Source organism: Jaculus jaculus, chromosome 12 (genome assembly GCF_020740685.1).
Source record: "Jaculus jaculus isolate mJacJac1 chromosome 12, mJacJac1.mat.Y.cur, whole genome shotgun sequence".
NCBI classification, from domain to species: Eukaryota; Metazoa; Chordata; class Mammalia; order Rodentia; family Dipodidae; genus Jaculus; species Jaculus jaculus.
In genome coordinates this window covers 54,786,888-54,795,170 of record NC_059113.1, presented here as the reverse complement: position 1 = coordinate 54,795,170, position 8,283 = coordinate 54,786,888, and the positions used below count along the sequence as shown (strand labels likewise).

The following is an 8,283-nucleotide window of genomic DNA, read 5'->3' as shown; positions in this document are numbered from 1 at the left end:
CCAAAAAGGTAGGTTTCCACATGACTTATTTATATCCTCTTAGATTTTGATTAGCCCTTCCCCCACCTTTCCTTTACTCAATCTCTTCCCTTCACCTCACTTAGGCCTTTCCATCCCCATTAATCAGTTCTTCTACTTACATATATACAATACCATCCTATTAAGTCCCTCCTCCCTCCTTTTCTATTCCATTTATATCCTCTTTAACAAGCCATACAACTGGGTTGTGATCAAACTGAAATGATCAGCACTTCACTCTGGTTAATCATTTTTAAAAGCTCTTAATCGGTCCTTGCTACCTGGGGAATGAATTCTGGATTCAACCAGTCTTCTCTGTGTTTCAGCTTAACTATGACTTGTTGACCTCATTACTCATGATTACTTATTTATGGAGTACTCCATGTGCCTTCCCACCAACATCCCTTTGATCCTTCAGGTCCTTCCTTCTGAGGTATTCCTCAGCTTTGTCCTTCAGAGCTTGACTATAAACCCGATAAGGAAAAGTGCTGTCCACTTCCACTGTTAAGACCCATGTCTACCATACAGTGGGCACTCATTAAATGCTTGCTGGACTGACAGAACCTGATCAGAATGATTTTTTTTCACACTTCTGTTCAGTGAGTATATTCTTTTAATTTTCATATCTTTGAACATGTCTTTATTACTGGGGATGTAGCTTGTGCCTAGCATGCCCAAGGTCTTGGGTTTGACCTGTATCCCTACAGAAAAAAATGAACATTTTTGGTTTTCATTTAGTAATAATTTAACCAGAAATGGGTAGTTTGCCATTATTTTCTGTGAGTGCTGAGGAGATAGGTTACTATATTACCTTATTCCACCAACTGTGGTCAATGAAGACCCTGATGGATATGAAACTGATATTCCTTTGTGTAATTTGCATTCTCTTTCTGGTAACTTTTTTCCTGGTAGCTTTTAACATTAACTATTTCTCCTTGATAGACTGCAGTTCCCAGAAGATGTGTATGGATATGCATTTGCTTTCGTTTATACACCTGGTTTTGGGTCACTTTTCAATAAATCTGGAAGACTCCTGGCCATCATCTTCCTAAGTATTTATACTTAGTCACTTACTTTGTTCTAATATTTTAAGTCTCCCTTGAACATATTTTGTAGTCTTTCAATTTATTACCTATGTCTCTAAAGCACTGTTTAATGAAAAAATACTTTCATCTCTACAATGCATTCTGGTTGAATTCTCACAGTATCCTTCAATGGAATGATTCTTGCTGAAAATATCGTTTTATCTATTGATTTAAAAACTCAGTGACTACAGTTTTCATTTATGATGTATTTTTTTCTTTTCATTTCTCTTCTTTTCCATTTCAAGACAAGATCTTGCCTTGGAGCCCATGCTGGCCTCTAGCTCTTGATTTATCCTATCTATGCCAGAGCCCCGAATGTTGGGATTGCAGGTGTGCACCACCACTCCTAGTTCATTTCCAGGGTTTCCATTTAAAAATAGCCATTTTTAGGCAGGCATGGTGGTGGAAACCTTTAATCTTAGCACTCAGGAGGCAGAGGTAGGAAGATCACCTTGAGTTTGAGGCCACCCTGAGACTACAGAGTGAATTCCAAGTCAGCCTGGGCTAGAGTGAGACCCTACCTCAAAAAACTAAAATAAGGGCTGGAGAGATGGCTTAGCAGTTAAGCACTTGCCTGTGAAGCCTAAGGACCCTGGTTTGAGGCTCGGTTCCCCAGGTCCCACATTAGCCAGATGCACAAGGGGGTGCACGTGTCTGGAGTTCGTTTGCAGTGGCTGGAAGCCCTGGCGCGCCCATTCTCTCTCTCTCTCCCTCTATCTGTCTTTCTCTCTGTGTCTGTCGCTCTCAAATAAATAAATTAAAAAAAAACTAAAATAAATAAAAGTAAAAATAGCCATTTTATGGAAATTGGTGCCCCTTTCTAGTACTTCTACTTTAAAAAAATGTGGTATTTTATTTTTTTCAAGGACACAAGGTATAGATACTTAGACTTAATTTTAGATTATTATATTATATTCATCAGTGATCAAACAAGTTTGGATTCTATAGGCTTTCTTGCCTTGTGTTAACCTTACAGTTTGTGTGTGTGTCTCTGTGTGTCTGGATGACAGACTTGTCTTCAGTGAAGCTTTCCTCCTCCTCCTTTTTGGTGTCATGGTCACTCCACTCTGTACACCAGTCTGCAGCTGGCCTGGGAGGGGCCATGTTCACTTGTGGGCTTCAGGTGTTTGACATTGAGCTGACTGTGCTGGCCGGGTTTGGGTGGAACTGTGGCTGCTTCCCTGCCCTCTTGCTTCCCCGCTGTAGTCAAACAACTTTCTTCCAGGGGTAGGAAAGCCAATCTGATTCCTGAACTCACACTGTCATCCTGGCTGTTGCCTCCTGTATGTTACAAGTATTCCCATTCACCTTCTTGGGTTTCCATCTCATAGATGTGCTAGTTTGGCTGTTCAAAAGCTGGCATGATGAAGGACTTCAGGAGAAGGATATTTTTTAAGAGGTAGAGGAGTAAATTTTTACTTCTCACTCTCATCAAGTATAAATAAGGAAGTCTGTTACCCTCATTGTTCATTTTTGGTAATCATGTAGAAATTTACTATTAGGACAGTGTACCAATACACAAACATGTGCTTTACATGTTTGTGTCTTGTAAAATGCAGTTTTTTTTTCTGAAACCAAGCTTGACTTTTATTTGCATGCTGTTTACTTTTATAACACAGATTCATTTCTCAAAAGAAGAAAGGACCAATACTCTTCTGATAATGCATTTGAAAAATAGAGTGAAGCCAGAAGATTTTTTTTTTTTTTTTTTTTTGGTGTTTCGAGGTAAGGTCTCACTGTAGCCCAGGCTGACCTGGAATTCACTATGTAGTCTCAGGGTGGCCTTGAACTCACGGTGATCCTCCTACCTCTGCCTCCCAAGAGCTGGGATTAAAGGTGTGCGACACCACACCCGGCAAAAAAAAAGTTTTTTTTTAATTACAGCCTTTATTAACACTTGGCAACTCCTTTTTAATTTTTGCATGTATAAATATGTGGTGAGTATATATGTATGTTGGTGTGCTTCAATGTGTGTGGGTGCATTTGTGCATGTAGGTACACATGCTAGAATGTGCATTTTAACTTTTTACTTATTATTTATTTATTTTAATTGTTTTGTAAATGTAGACATCTTACTTTAAAAAATATTTTTATTTAGTCCTTTAGCTGCCAGTTCATCACTCCTGAACCTCCAGGTTCTGGAGAGTCTCCCCCTAATCTCAGCCCAGCTGGCCTGAGACAAAGGAAAAAAAACATCCCCTTAACACCTTTCTACCACCTCCTGCCCTCTACAGAGAAAGAACTCTCTATACTTTCTCTTCTTTTCTTCTAAACCTCTTTTCATCTTTCTTCTAGGGCCACATGTCCTCTCAGACCACATGGGTACACTCATTTTTCTTCCCTTGGTTTTATACTTTCCTAAATAAATGTCATAATTTAATAATTAAAATATTTTTAGTTCTTTATTTAAAAGCAGAGAGAGAGGGAGAGAGGGAGGAAGAGAGAGAGAATGGGCATGCCAGGGCCTCTAGTCATTACAAAAAAACTCCAGATGCATGTGCCATTTTGTGCAACTGGCTTTACATGGCTACTGAAGAACTGAAACCTGGTTTTGGGCTTTTCAGGCAAATACCATAACCACTGAGCAATCTCTCCAGCCCAACATTTGAACTGGTATTTCTCAGTGCTGGGGATCAAACTTAGGGCCTCACACATGCTAGGCAAGCGCTTCACCCTTGAGCTGTTCTACACTCACAGCCCCTACTCTAAAATTTATCTTGTAACATACGTGGAGTAGCAGTAAGGGCTTCACAACATGTTCCTCATCGTTCTTCTACCTTGGTCTAAGGTCACGATTGCATTTTTGGTGGGTGCATGGGGCCAGGGTCTTATGTGGCTTAGGGAGGTGATCTACCGCTGAGCCACCCACAGCCCCTGTCTCATACGTCCTGCCGTTTGAACTTGTAGTGGATGCTATGGAAGACTGTGTGTCTCCCTTTCATTCCAGCTTTGGAGTGTTCTGTCTATTGTCTGTGCACTTGAGAACCTTCCCAGGAATTTTCTTAAGCTAACAGGAGCTGCCTTCCTGAAGGTTATGGTCCATCCTCAAAAGCAGCTACATCCCAGGAACAGTGGGTGTTATGGAAGCTGGGCTCCTTTGTTCCAGTTCAGTACTATGATGGCAGGCCATGCTGGGTCCAGAGCTTTCCAGGCGTTGGCCTCAGGCCTCTGTTTCAGCTGCATCACGGTTCACCCTCTCCCTTTTATTCATTTTGCTTCTCTTACTTCCTGATAGGTGTTAACTCCACAAGATTGCTGCTCAAACTTCCATCTCTGAGTCTGTGTCCTGAGGAAACTAATTCAATTGAAGACACAACCCTGTGGGTGGAGGACATGTAGGTTCTCCCTTGGGCCTCGCCCACCTGCTTCCTCACAGTAGACATTCAGAAATGCCTGTGGAGTGGATCCATGAATGACGACAGAGCTGCTTGAATCTGACCTGCTCAGTTTTCCCAATCTATACCATTTTCCTGATTTTTACTAACTAGGCTTGGACTTTCAAAGCCTGAGAAATTAATCTTGAGCCCAGGTAAGATAACATCTCTCACAATGTGATGTAAGTTTGCCTTTAATTGAACTTTAATGTTGCTTGGATGAACACGTGAAGTTGACACTGCAGTAGTACATTTGATGATAAATTGCTTACGTATGCGGTATTCATGTGGGAGGTGGAGGCAGATAGCAGCATGATCAGAAACTGAGACGAGGCTATAAATTGAAGGTTGACATCAGAAAGGAATGGAAGTGTTGGAGCTAGGCAATAAGGGTAATTCCTTTTCAGACATCACTGGGACTGGTGTGACATGGCACCTCTACCTCCCACCAGGCTGACTTAAAATCTTTGCTGGGCACTCTTTTCTCAGGATTGACATGCTCCCTCAGGCAACTTTTGTCTCTCAGAACCCATTAAACTGAGCCGGCTGTCTTTTGGGAGGTGGAAAGGCAGATTGATGGAGAAGACCACATCTGGAGAATCTATAGTAGGATGAGGTGAAGTGTTTCATATACACGCTGTCAGGTGCCTCCAGTTTCCTAAGAGAACATTCAAATGATATATTGCTGTGCTTTTATTAATAGCAATTAAGACTTAAGTATGCTCTGGGTCATTGAGATGACCATCAGTGGGGAAGCTGTTGTTTACTTCTCCTATACCCCATTCCCCACTCCTGTTTTTTCAAATCCCATTGTTTGTATTAGATGTTCCCAGCATATTTCTCAGCCCATATTCTGGGCTTTTGTGTGTGTGTAAATCAAAGTACTTTTATTTCCTTTATAAGCAAGAAGTTGGTTTAGAAACCCATATAAAATAAGCTAGTAGCTATTGTCTAGATATGTGATCCCCCAAAGGCTTATGTGTTCGAAGATTTTTTCCCCAGCCCATGGTGCTATTGGATTGTGGTAGGATCTTTAGGATTGGGGCCTAGTGGAAGGATGTGAGGTCATCAGGGTTATCTTTAAAGAGGATATTGAGATGATGGCCAGTCCTTTCTTTATTGATTCTGGTCTGCCAAGGGGTGCGCAATGTGCTTTGCCATGTGCTCCTCCCAGGATGTGCTCTTCCAAAGGTGTGCTCCTCCTAGGGTGTGCTCCTCCCAGGACGTGCTCCTCCCAGGATGTGCTCCTCCCTGGATGTGCTCCTCCCAGGATGTGCTCCTCCCAGGACGTGCTCCTCCCAGGATGTGCTCCTCCCAGGACGTGCTCCTCCCAGGACGTGCTTTTCCCAGGACGTGCTCCTCCCAGGTCGTGCTCTTCCCAGGATGTGCTCCTCCTAGGACGTGCTTTTTCCAGGACGTGCTCCTCCTAGGATGTGCTCCTCCCAGGTCGTGCTCTTCCCAGGACGTGCTCCTCCCAGGATGTGCTCCTCCCAGGACGTGCTCATCCCAGGTCGTGCTCTTCCCAGGATGTGCTCCTCCCAGAATGTGCTCCTCCCAGGACGTGCTCCTTCCAGGATGTGCTCCTCCTAGGATGTGCTCCTTCCAGGATGTGCTGCCTCTCCACATGACCAGAGAACTAGGGCTACTTGACCATGGATTGAAACCTACAAGAGTATAATCAAAAGTCAACCTCTCCATTTTCAAAGTTTATTATCATAGATACTTTTTCATAGTGATGGGATGCTAACTAATTCATTCATTGATGACTTTTAAAAGTGTGAGTAGAATTGGAACAGGGAAGAAGGGGTCTAAGTGTGCAACATTTTTATAAAAAAATCAATACGTTTTTTTTTCTTAAGTGTGAGATGGATGCAAGACTGCCAAAACAGCCTCTTGTAGTTGAAGGAGAAATATTTCACACTGTTTCACAGTATATAAAAATTTCAAATTGGTTATTCCTAGTGTCCATGCAAGGAGATCTCTTGTGAGAATGACAGACTCTGTGTGTGGACACAGAGAAAAGGAGAGTCAACACAATCACCCTAGATCCCACCCATTCCTGACTAAATGCTATATGAGATCATAAAGTTCCTTATTATTGAAACAGATCAAATTGAGATTCTCTACTACATGGGTCAGAGCACCTTATTTGGTATATACCTAATGTTCAAGCACTGTCTTTACATATGATGTTTAATTTCATTGGCAATAAAACATCCTTGTACCTATTAAAGAAAGAGCTTACTTTAAACCTCTTGCTGGGTGTAATGGTGCACACCTTTAATCCTAGCAGTTGCACTTGGGAGGCAGAGATAGGAAGATCACCATGAGTTTGAGGCCACCCCGAGACTACTTAGTGAGTTCCAGGTCATCTGGGCCTACAGTGAAACCCTACCTCGAAAAACCAAAACCAAAACCAAAACCAAAACCAAAACCAAAACGCAAAACAAAAACAAACCAAAAACAAAACAAACAACAAAAACTCTAGGCAAGTAAGGTTGGGGATGTAGCTCAGAGGGTTTTTTTTTTTATTATCATGTGTGAACCCTGTGTTCCAGTTCTAGCATTTCATATACATAAACACACGTGTGTGCATACATACAGATGTAAGCCAGCAGATCATGCTAAGTTTATTTTTCCCTTTCTACCAGTGTTCCGATAAAATAGTATAAGAATGATAAAAAGTCCTAAGTACTCAATGATAAAAAATGGGAAAGTTGGGCTGGAGAGATGGTTCAGTGGTTAAGACGTTTGCCTGCAAAGCCTAACAACCCAGGTTTGGTTCCCCAGTACCCACACCAATCCAGGTGCATGAAGTGGTGCATGCAGCTGGAGTTCATTTGCAGTGGCTAGAGGCCCTGGTGTATCCATTCATATTCTCTCCCTTCCCACACACATAAAATAAAAGAGGGAAATTTTTTATAAAAAGAGAGTCCTTTTTCCTTATGAATGAGACACAGGGGTTAGAAAACTGGCGACACAGAATAAAAAAGCCACCACCCAGAGTAGAAAAACATCCAAATACAGATGGAGCCTGGATGATTGCTCATGAATTGAAGAGCCTTAGCACTAAGAGATGACAGACCCAAAAGGGTAGGGTTGCACTTGGGAAAGAAAGCCAGGGGGATCGACAGTCCATATATGAAATAGTCCAAACCCTCTCTCCAGAGAAGTAATTATTGCCTAGGAGTGAGGCTTTCAAGACTTTCAAAGATGGAGTCTAGAAAAGTTGGCCATCTCTAGAGGCATGCTCTTTACTGCTGTCAGTCGGGGGTTGTCTTCATCCATTCAAGATGCTGCAAATCTGTAAACTGGGAAGTTTATAAACAGCAGTGTTTATCACCAATCTGGAGGCTGGAGAGTTAAAGGTCAAAACACCAGAAGCTTTGGTGTCTGGTACACTTGTTTCCTGATTCCTAGCTAGCACCATCTTGCTGTGTCCTCACATGGCGGAAGTGGGAAGGGAGTGCTCTTGGGTTTCTTTTACAAGCACACTAGCCTTATTCATGAAGGTTCCACCCTTGGATGTTATCACCTTCCAATGGCCCTAACTCCCAACATAATCACATAGGTAGCTAGGTTTCAGTGTGTGAGTTTTGGAGAGAACACAATATGTAGATCATAGCAGGGGTTCCATGGTGACAGCTCATCTGCTTCCAAAAAAAAAAAAAAAATCACTTAGAGAAACGTGGGAGGATTAGTCAGGTCAGCCCATGGTGTGCCAGTGGTTTTAACCAAACTCAATTGCCTTGTGCCTGAGCATAAAGTCCTTCAACAGCAAACCTCTAAAATGAAATAGAGACATC

The 8,283-nt window shown here is 42.2% G+C and overlaps 1 long non-coding RNA gene across 2 annotated transcripts; it reads left to right on the top strand.

Moving 5' to 3' along the window:
* The first annotated feature begins 492 nt into the window (after positions 1 to 492).
* LOC123453533 lies at positions 493 to 6,641 on the top strand. 2 transcript variants are annotated; one of them, XR_006632881.1, is made up of 5 exons: positions 496 to 617; positions 961 to 1,070; positions 4,339 to 4,632; positions 4,967 to 5,093; positions 5,684 to 6,641. It is a non-coding gene; the product is annotated as an uncharacterized LOC123453533 (long non-coding RNA). The 2 variants fall into 2 exon arrangements; XR_006632880.1 differs by lacking the exon at positions 961 to 1,070 and having other exon boundaries at positions 493 to 617.
* Positions 6,642 to 8,283: the final 1,642 nt, after the last annotated feature.